General features: G+C 41.7%; 1 protein-coding gene across 1 annotated transcript in view; it reads right to left on the reverse strand.

Annotated features, from left to right (window-relative positions):
- HS3ST5 (heparan sulfate-glucosamine 3-sulfotransferase 5) overlaps nt 1-8,039 on the reverse strand; it is a 308,965-nt gene extending 300,926 nt beyond the window's left edge. Inside the window, 1 exon segment of the mRNA XM_044003753.1 lies at nt 7,122-8,039. The gene's annotated coding sequence lies outside the window, so the exon portion shown is untranslated.
- Nucleotides 8,040-8,685: the final 646 nt, after the last annotated feature.

Raw genomic sequence — 8,685 nt, forward strand, 5'->3', positions numbered from 1 at the left:
GATGTAGACTGGAACTCCTTTCTAACTTAGCAGATGGTCTTCAAGAGTTGCTACGTCCAAAACAATTAGCACTCTACATCTAGCATCTCCAAAGGTATAGATGCAAGTTCCAGCAGAAGGGATGCATAATCCATCATTGGGGCTATATTCGGTCTTTATAGCTTGTTAGAAACCACAAGCACTTGAAATCCACTGACCTTTCCTTTGAGAACCCCAAGGTCACTACAATGAGATTTTAACTGAGGATATGATCAGATATTAGGTGAGAATATAGTTCAGATCTTTTATGGATCCATTCTTAAACATCCAGAAGATCTAATACATTCTAACATTTGGTAACAACAGTTTCTAGTTTTACCAAGTTCAAATCTGAAAGAAAAGTTTTCAAAAATATTTTTTCTTCATAGACATAAAAATTTCTAATAAATCAACTTTGCAATTATCGAAGTAACAGTTCTGATTAAATATTCATGGCATGGTTTCCCCTTTCTGTTCAGTAGTTCTTGAGCAACAAAAACCAGTTACTTCATGATGAGGCACATACAGAATTAGTGGGAACTTCTAATTCACTTGAATTAGTTGAAGTCATTTAGAATTACAGCAAAAAGCATTACCATGACATTCTAACATGTACCTAAATAGATTCCCAAACTGTATTCATATAGCAGGATTGTTAATATTTATGATAGCACAGTTGTGTTTCCTCATTAGTATTTAAAAGATTCAGTTACTTAATGTTAATTATTTCTTCATATGATTTTTTTAAAATAAAAGCCATAATTAGAGGCAGTCTTCTTGCTACCAACTTCTAAATTTAAAATTTTCATCTTTTTATCCCACCCCTAATCTATGTCTAGGTCCTCAAACTCAGAAAGAGTGTTATACTTTCAGAGTTGAACCATACAGAGATATGACCATGAATTAAAGGAATATATTGATTTAATAATAGGCCAAACCTGGAAGCTATACCATTACATAGCAATTTGGACTCTTCTCACTTTGAGTGCAAATGTTTAGGAGGATACATTCTGCTATTTAAAGTCAGTGAGGGTAAATGTGTCATTTTAATTTATGACACAGCAGTCAAATTTTCTCAGCGAGCACCCTTTTATTATAGATGGATATATTATGACCCCATAGAAAAAAGTGGGCATTATGATGATATTATTGGGAATGTAAGTTACCCCATGTCATTTGAGCTACATTAAGGTTCTCTAGACAATTAAACAACTACTAAGTGACCCGAGTCCTTAAAAGTTAAAACTTAAAGCTGAACCCTAGGAAACCGTCTGACATGTAGTTCATTAAAGATTACATTAAGTTATAGGGCTACTGTCTTCCACTCATGCCCTGGTTAACATAGTGTCATTCCTTCTTTATGACCTGTCTGTAAAAATCTCATTTTAGGTTAAAGATTGTCCACCTCAGCTCCTTTAATTAAAAGTTATCACAGCCCCTCTTTCCCCCCACACTGTTTGAGCACTTTGAAAGATTACTTTAATTAATACTTTTAAAATACACACACAATCCAAAAATTCACTTTTAAAGGTAGCCAAATGTTCACAAAAAGTGCATTTTTCAAGATGGTAACTAGTGCCCCACAGACATGACATAAGAGAGGTTTGGTTTCTGTTACTATAAAATTGGATGCAATTTTACATGTAGATTAGATAGATAGATACACACATACATACATATGTTAAACCCAAATCAGATCAACTTATGGGCACTAGATCATTAGTACAAATTCTTAAAACATCCTGTTTTCAAAGTCTGGTCAGTGTTATGTTTTGACACAATAGAATAAACCCTAGCCTGGGACCTGGCTAATATAGACTCTAGCAGGATTCCCTAGCTTCCCTCAAAACACAACTCTTATACCACCCCAAAGAGAAGACCTTTCCCAATCTTCCTCAGTTAAAAAAGGACTTTATATAAACTTTGTATATCTCATCTGTGTGCAGATGGTCTTCAACACCACTCCCTCCCCAATATAAAGTAAGCTTCATGAGAACAGGGACTATAATTTTTTTCCCTTTATTACCCCAGCATCCAGCACAGTGTCTGATATGTAAAGGGCAGTCAAGAAAAATTTATTGAATTCAATCTGCTTTAGCTTTCCCACTAACTTGCCACAGGCAAAAGTCCCTTTACCTCAGTCTTGTGCAATGAGAGGGTTGGGTTAGTATTCAGTGATGCTAAACTCAAATAGTAATGTTCATTCTGTATATTCAAAGAAGACCAATGACATTATGAATTGAGTAAAGTGTTGGATTTAAGTGAGGCAAAGTTGCAAGAGGTCCTCATCCTTACTACCCCTTCCAGTCACAGAGGCAAAACAAGTCAGAACAATTGGTGATAGCTAGGGAAATAGTGAATGACTTTGGTATCTTCAGTGTCTAACCAAGCTCTGAGCACTCCACAATGCCTGTTTCAGCTGCTTCCATGGCTGTGGGAACAAATTATTCTTGACATCTTATTCTGCCAGAAGTCTTCCCATGCTTTGGATAGACCCCCTAATTTACCAATAAGTTTAACCTCTGTTGGCTACCCTCAGACTGACAGTCAATTTGCCAAGATGATTTTACCTGTATGTGGACACTCTTGTACCTTATTCAGCTTCTTGGAGCCACAGGTGAGAGGTGGACACCAATGGTGGATGAGTAATCCTAAAAAGGGCTTGGCAAGCCATTATACCAGAGGTGCTAGTCCTCCTGGAACACCATGTACACTGGGGTGGGTGAAAACTAAACTATACAGAAAAATCCTTGAAGGATGTATAGTAATTTAGAAAACCACATATTAACATTATCTATGTTCTATTGTACTTATTTATTTTGATAAATATTTACCAGTTACATTTTTATTTTGATGAGGCAATTGGGGTTAAGTGACTTGCCCAGGGTCACACAGCTAGTAAGTGCCAAATGTCTGAGGCCAGATTTGAACTCAGGTCCTCCTGAATCCAGGGCAGGTGCTCTATCCACTGCGCCACCTAGCTGTCCCTACCAGTTACATTTTAATCTGATTCTTTGCACTCCAGAGTATTGCAGCAGCACATAGGTCTACATTTTACACCTGTGAACTGGATTATCTCTAAAGCCCCTTCTAGCACTGCCATTCTATGCTGCTCCCTTTCCTTTTTTGGAGTCCTTTTCTAGGTAATGAAAAATCTACACAAGTTATCAAATGTTAAACAACAGTAACTTTGCTAAACAACCCTTCAATTGAAACTGCAAATTGGATTTTTGGACTTCCTTTGTCCTGTTGAACTTCTGCTTGTACATTATATAGAAACCCAGGCAATCTTATTTATATACCATGGAGCCCACAATTTATAATACAATCTTTTTTGATAGGTTTTATCTATTCTAAAATCTCTTTGTCCTTAGATCAGTGATTTCCAAATGTGGCTCTTAATAACTTGTTTTTATTGAGTGTCTGCCCTAAAGGTTAAACTATCGTTATAATCATAGATAGATCCTAACAAGGTAACAATGAAAGAGTGAGCAAAATTTGCCTACAAAGATTTGTGTACTGGATGCCTGATTAAAAGTGATTGTACTTTTTCCATCTGTAGTGGCATTATAATCTGGGATTTACAATGTTAGAGTTTTCCAGTTTGTCACAAATTAGCCTATAATAAAAATAAGTTTTTATGCCTCCCCTCCCCTCCCTCAATAGCCAACCGTGAATTAGGATGAGCATGGTTTATATGAGTACTTTTCTTACAACTTTTAATTTATAGGCTTTCTCCTTTGAAACTGCTTATCTTTCCTTAAAATTAACAACAGCACCAGCACCAACAATAACAAGTTTAAAGAAAATCCCATTCTAACCCTAATGAAATTTTCATCATTTTAATTTTAGAAGTTTCTAGAATAAAATATTGTGAAGAAATCCAATAATAAAAGATTCTCACCAGAAAAAAAAGGCCAGTGGTATATCCATACCTCTGTTATAACTTCAGTGGGTTCAGTATTAGGGTCCTTACTCATAATTTATGCCTGAGGAGTAATTGAAGTATAATTGCCACAAACCATCACCCCCAAATTCCCCCTCTCCAGTTCCCAATATATATTAATAACTAAGAAACTATTCTGCAGGTGCTACTTACTTTCATGTTACCCTGAGGAATAATTTTATTCATGAATGATGTTCTTAGAATAGAGCCAACCCTGCCAGGCATGATGTTGAGAAAGACTCCAAAGATTCTTCAGTTAGATTTCTATAAGGCAGTTCTTCCTTCTCTAACAAATACTAAACAATACCCATTAAAGCAGATTACTCATTAGCATATAATTGCATAACCTTTAAAATCTTACATACACATGCACATTCTGAAGTTGTAGAGAGATGAGAAAAGATGAGTGATGTTTTTTTTAATTTGAGAGCTTCACTTTTCAATGCAATTGGAACACAAATTTATTCATAAATGAGAACAATTGACACATTTGGTCCAGTGACAGTTCAGAATGGAGCTTATGGTTACCAGCTTTAAGCTGTTAGTACATAAATAACTACTATTAAATTCTTTATTATTAAATCAGAAATTAATAAATAATTATTAAATACTAAGTTATTTGAATCATAAAAATAAGCACAAACACGAATTTTAAAGAAGGAATATAAATTTTCTGAAACTGGATCACAAATAGCACAATAAGTTTAGAATGATAAAATGTACTTAATATTGAAAGCAAAATTGAATACTAGATGTCATGAATGATTTGGATTCATTCAATCAGCATGTAGTCACCTACTAAGTGCAAGTTACTTCGTCTAATCTGAAGGCAAATATTTGAAGATTTTCCCCCAAAGTATTTTTTCTACCATAACCTTAGTAACTATTTTCAGTCATCTTTCAGTTTGGAAAGGGCTAGAGATTTAGTTTTACCCAAAAGACCTCCCTCCTTTTAAACCTTTAATGTATCCCTCACAGCACCCTGGATTGTACTTTGTATATAGTAGATTTTTTTAAATCAGCAAATGAATGAAAATTTAGGGAGCAATAAGGTGGTTCATTCAAAAGTATCTAAGTAGACGTGTAAACAACCATGATTCAGATTCACACATATTCAAAACACTATACAAAGATCATTCTGTTTGAAGAAATCAAAGGTAGTCCGTTTTTAAATATTAAATTTAAGTACTGAGGTCATACTTGACCTAGAAAAAACTGTAATCTGAGCTCATGCTGTGAATCTCCATTTACTCTAACCCTCATAATTTTCTATAAAATCTGCTTAGTAGCCTATTTGATAATATTCCTTTAAATTATTAATAAGCATCATTATGTTTCATTTGTGTACACATTTAAAAAGAGTCCTGTAAAATTGACCAAAGGTAACTTGAAAGCTATCAGTAAAGAGTTTTCTTTCTCTTTTAAGGATCCCAACACCAAGGTGCCTTAAAGTTCAGCCAACAACATCCTACTCACTTAGATTTCTTGAGATATCTTCTGATACCTTAAAATAGTTAACTAACTTATAACTTCATAAACCAAAAGCACCAGATGATTACTCTGGTAATCCATAATTATTTGAAAAATGGGGCAACTTGGAAACAACTGAAGGAAAGGACACTGTAGGTTCAGGGCATTTTCTTCTTTGATGAGAGTCATATGGAAGAAATATTTAGATGACTAAAACACAATTTGGCAAATGGGTAGTTGATATCTATTTGAAGACCTTTTCAATATAGGGGAAAACTTTTTTGCTATCCAACATCAGTAATCTCTTTTCATCTTTCCCTCTTCTCTTCCTTTCAAAAGAAATCATATGTGAACTAATTTGTAACTTGGGTAACGTTTCTCAGTGATGCCCCTAAAGCTCTGAAAAAATACAGAAACTGCTGTGCAAAACCATTTTAGAATCAACAGCAATCACTAGCTTTAGATTACTGCCAACAAATCAAGTAGAGTAGTTTAGAAAGGACAACCTTCACAAAATGGGACCTACTCTACTCCAACCTTGTAGTCCCTGCCCCCCACCTTGTCCCTTCCTCTGATATTTATTCAGCAGAGTTCACATAAATCAGAGAGGAGTTACAGCGCAATTAAATGTATTCTTGATGTAATTTGATTTAAAGCACTTTGCAAATATTAAAACTCCCCTTAAGGGATCAATATTTTCTACGGAGAAACTGGCATTGTTGTTGTGATTATTATGTTTAAAAGTGGGAGTGAGTAAAGGCTCGCGAGGGTAGTGGAGCAACACCCACCCACCATTGAACAGCAGATGTGTCTGGCTGACCTGGAGAGAGAGCAGCCAGAGTGTAGGGAAAAGGGTCAGGTGGCTCCTGAGTTGATGGAGAAGCACTTGCCCGCCAAGCTGGTAAGTTTCAGGGGGGAATCCTCAGGTAAAAACAAACACAACCAACCCTCGGTGTCCCCTTTCCTACACCTACTGCAAACCCTAAGCCAGGGTACTCCCCCAGGGGCCAGAGCCTTAGCACTCTTTTCAATCAACTCGCCCCAAAGCCTTCATGATCACAAGCACTATGAAATGTAATGGTATTACTTCAACCAGCAATTCAATCCCTAGGACAGACTGGGGGCGGTGGGCACTGGTTACGTGGATTTTTGTATATGGGGTGAAGACACTTGCCTCCCTTTCCTGCCCTCTGCCTGTCCTCTACCCCAACGCTGGGAATTCACTTCATCTCTAAAGAACAGAAGTCGAAACTCCCCTGCAATTATATTCAGCTCACACAACCCAATGAAGTGCCAAAGCACTAAGCCCCTCAACTGTGTTTGGGTAACACGCTTTACCATTAGTCTCCCAGAAAACCTCTCCCCAAACAACCTCAAACCGTACCCACAGTACCCTCTGTACCCGGCGCAACGCCCTTTTCTCTCACACTTGTGTTACTGGAGCCCCAGAGGAACCTGCCTAAAAGTCCTCTCCTGAGTAGCGTCCCCAGGAAACCAGACCCCGGAAAGCCGCCCCGGTGAAAGTCAGCAAGACCAGTTCAGCTCTTGGGATTTTTCTTGCCCACTACACCATCCTTGCAGTCCCTTTCCCCAATTTAAAAGCGATCGTGAATGGTGTAACTAGCCGACCCAGCCTAGCTAGCTACTGCTTGGCAGAGACTTGGTGGTATCATCCTGACTCACTTACCGGGCATCCTGAGCCACTGCCGCTGGAGGAGAGCTGAGGCGGAGGCGGGCAGGCGGACCGGCACTCAGGCGAAGGGCTCACTAATGCTGTGGCCGTCTGGGTGGAGGGCAAATGTGTGGCTTTTGTGGCCAGGCTCCTAAGTTGGATGGCTTGTTTCTGAGGTTAGGAATTCAGTTCATCAGAGCGCGAGACTGAGCGAGTGAGTGAGTGACCGAGTGGTGATGTGTGTATGTATGAGCAGGGAGAGACACGCAGGCAACGAAATATTGGGGAGGGAGGGAGAGAGGGAGGGACGCGGGAAGGAGGGAGGCGTGAAGGTGGGAGGAGGGGGAGGAGAAAAGAAGTAGTGGAGTTTAGGACGCGTTTCCTGCACTTCCCAGAGGCAGAGGCCAGGTGCAGTAGGGCGCGTTCTCGCGGTTAGGACACGGCACAGGCTGGCTCCAGAGCCCCAGTCCCAGCTCTCCCAATGCCTTGTGGCTGCGCGCGAGAGAAGGTGCGCATCCTCCCGTCCGCATATGCACCCTGCGTTGTCCCCAGACCCTGCGCTAGGAGGGGATAAGACCCTGTTCCGCAGTGACAGCTGAAGGAGCGCCCTCCCAGAGCTCGCCCCCACCCTCTCTAAAAAAGAGCAACAGTCAAAGAGGCTTCTGGGTGGTTCTCTTCCCTCTTATAGCCGGCTCCCGAGAGCCACTCAGCGAGCTCAAGGCTTACGGGGCGCTCCCCGCGGCGCAGCCAGAGCTGAACTGCATCAGGCGCCGCCCGCTCCCTCTTGCAAGCAGAGCAGCTGCGGCCGCCGCCACCACCGCCTCCCGGAGAGGCGCCCAGCTGCGTGCGTGTCTAAGCGAGTCTCTTCCCCTCCATCACTCGGAGGGACACACGAGGGAAGCAGGGTCCCAGGCGGCCAGCTGCAGAGTGGCTGCTGTCCACACCCCTCCCTGGGCCTTTCCCCACCCACCCCGCCCCCAGCCCTCCCCCTCGTCTTCCCCTTCGTCTTCCCCCTCCTCCTGCTGCTCCGACTTCTCTGCCCCCAAAGGCAGCGGCTCAGCAAAAGCAAAAAAGGGCGGAGGAGAAGCAGGAGGAGGAGAAGGGCTGGGAAGCGCAGGTGTCTCCAGTAGAGAGGCACAGGAACACGGAGACACAGAAAGAGCAGCTTGCTGCAGGGGGAGGGCAGGGCCCTGGGAGGAGGAGGAGAAAGAGGAGGAGAATTTACCAGGAGGAGGCGGCAGCCGCGACAGAGGTCCTGAGGCTGCTGAGCTACATCGCGTCCTCCACCCTGGGCGCTGCCTACCAGGCTCCGGGGAGCGGCGGACAAGCAACGCGTGGGGAGACCTGAGGGCAATGCAGGGCTCTTTGGGGGCATGGAGGTTACTGGGCGGGGGTGGGGAGGTGCGGGAATCCGAGCAGTAGCCGCCCTGGAAAGCTAGAGGTCCGATGGGACCCGATCATGGAGGAGCTGAGGTCACTTCATTCTTTTTTGGGGGAAAGAAACTAGAAGCAAAGCTGCAAGTACAGGGCATCATAGGAGGGGCGGACCGTGGTAGTAGAGAAGGGGCTAATGCTGAGC

The sequence above is a fragment of the Dromiciops gliroides genome, chromosome 4 (genome assembly GCF_019393635.1).
Source record: "Dromiciops gliroides isolate mDroGli1 chromosome 4, mDroGli1.pri, whole genome shotgun sequence".
NCBI classification, from domain to species: Eukaryota; Metazoa; Chordata; class Mammalia; order Microbiotheria; family Microbiotheriidae; genus Dromiciops; species Dromiciops gliroides.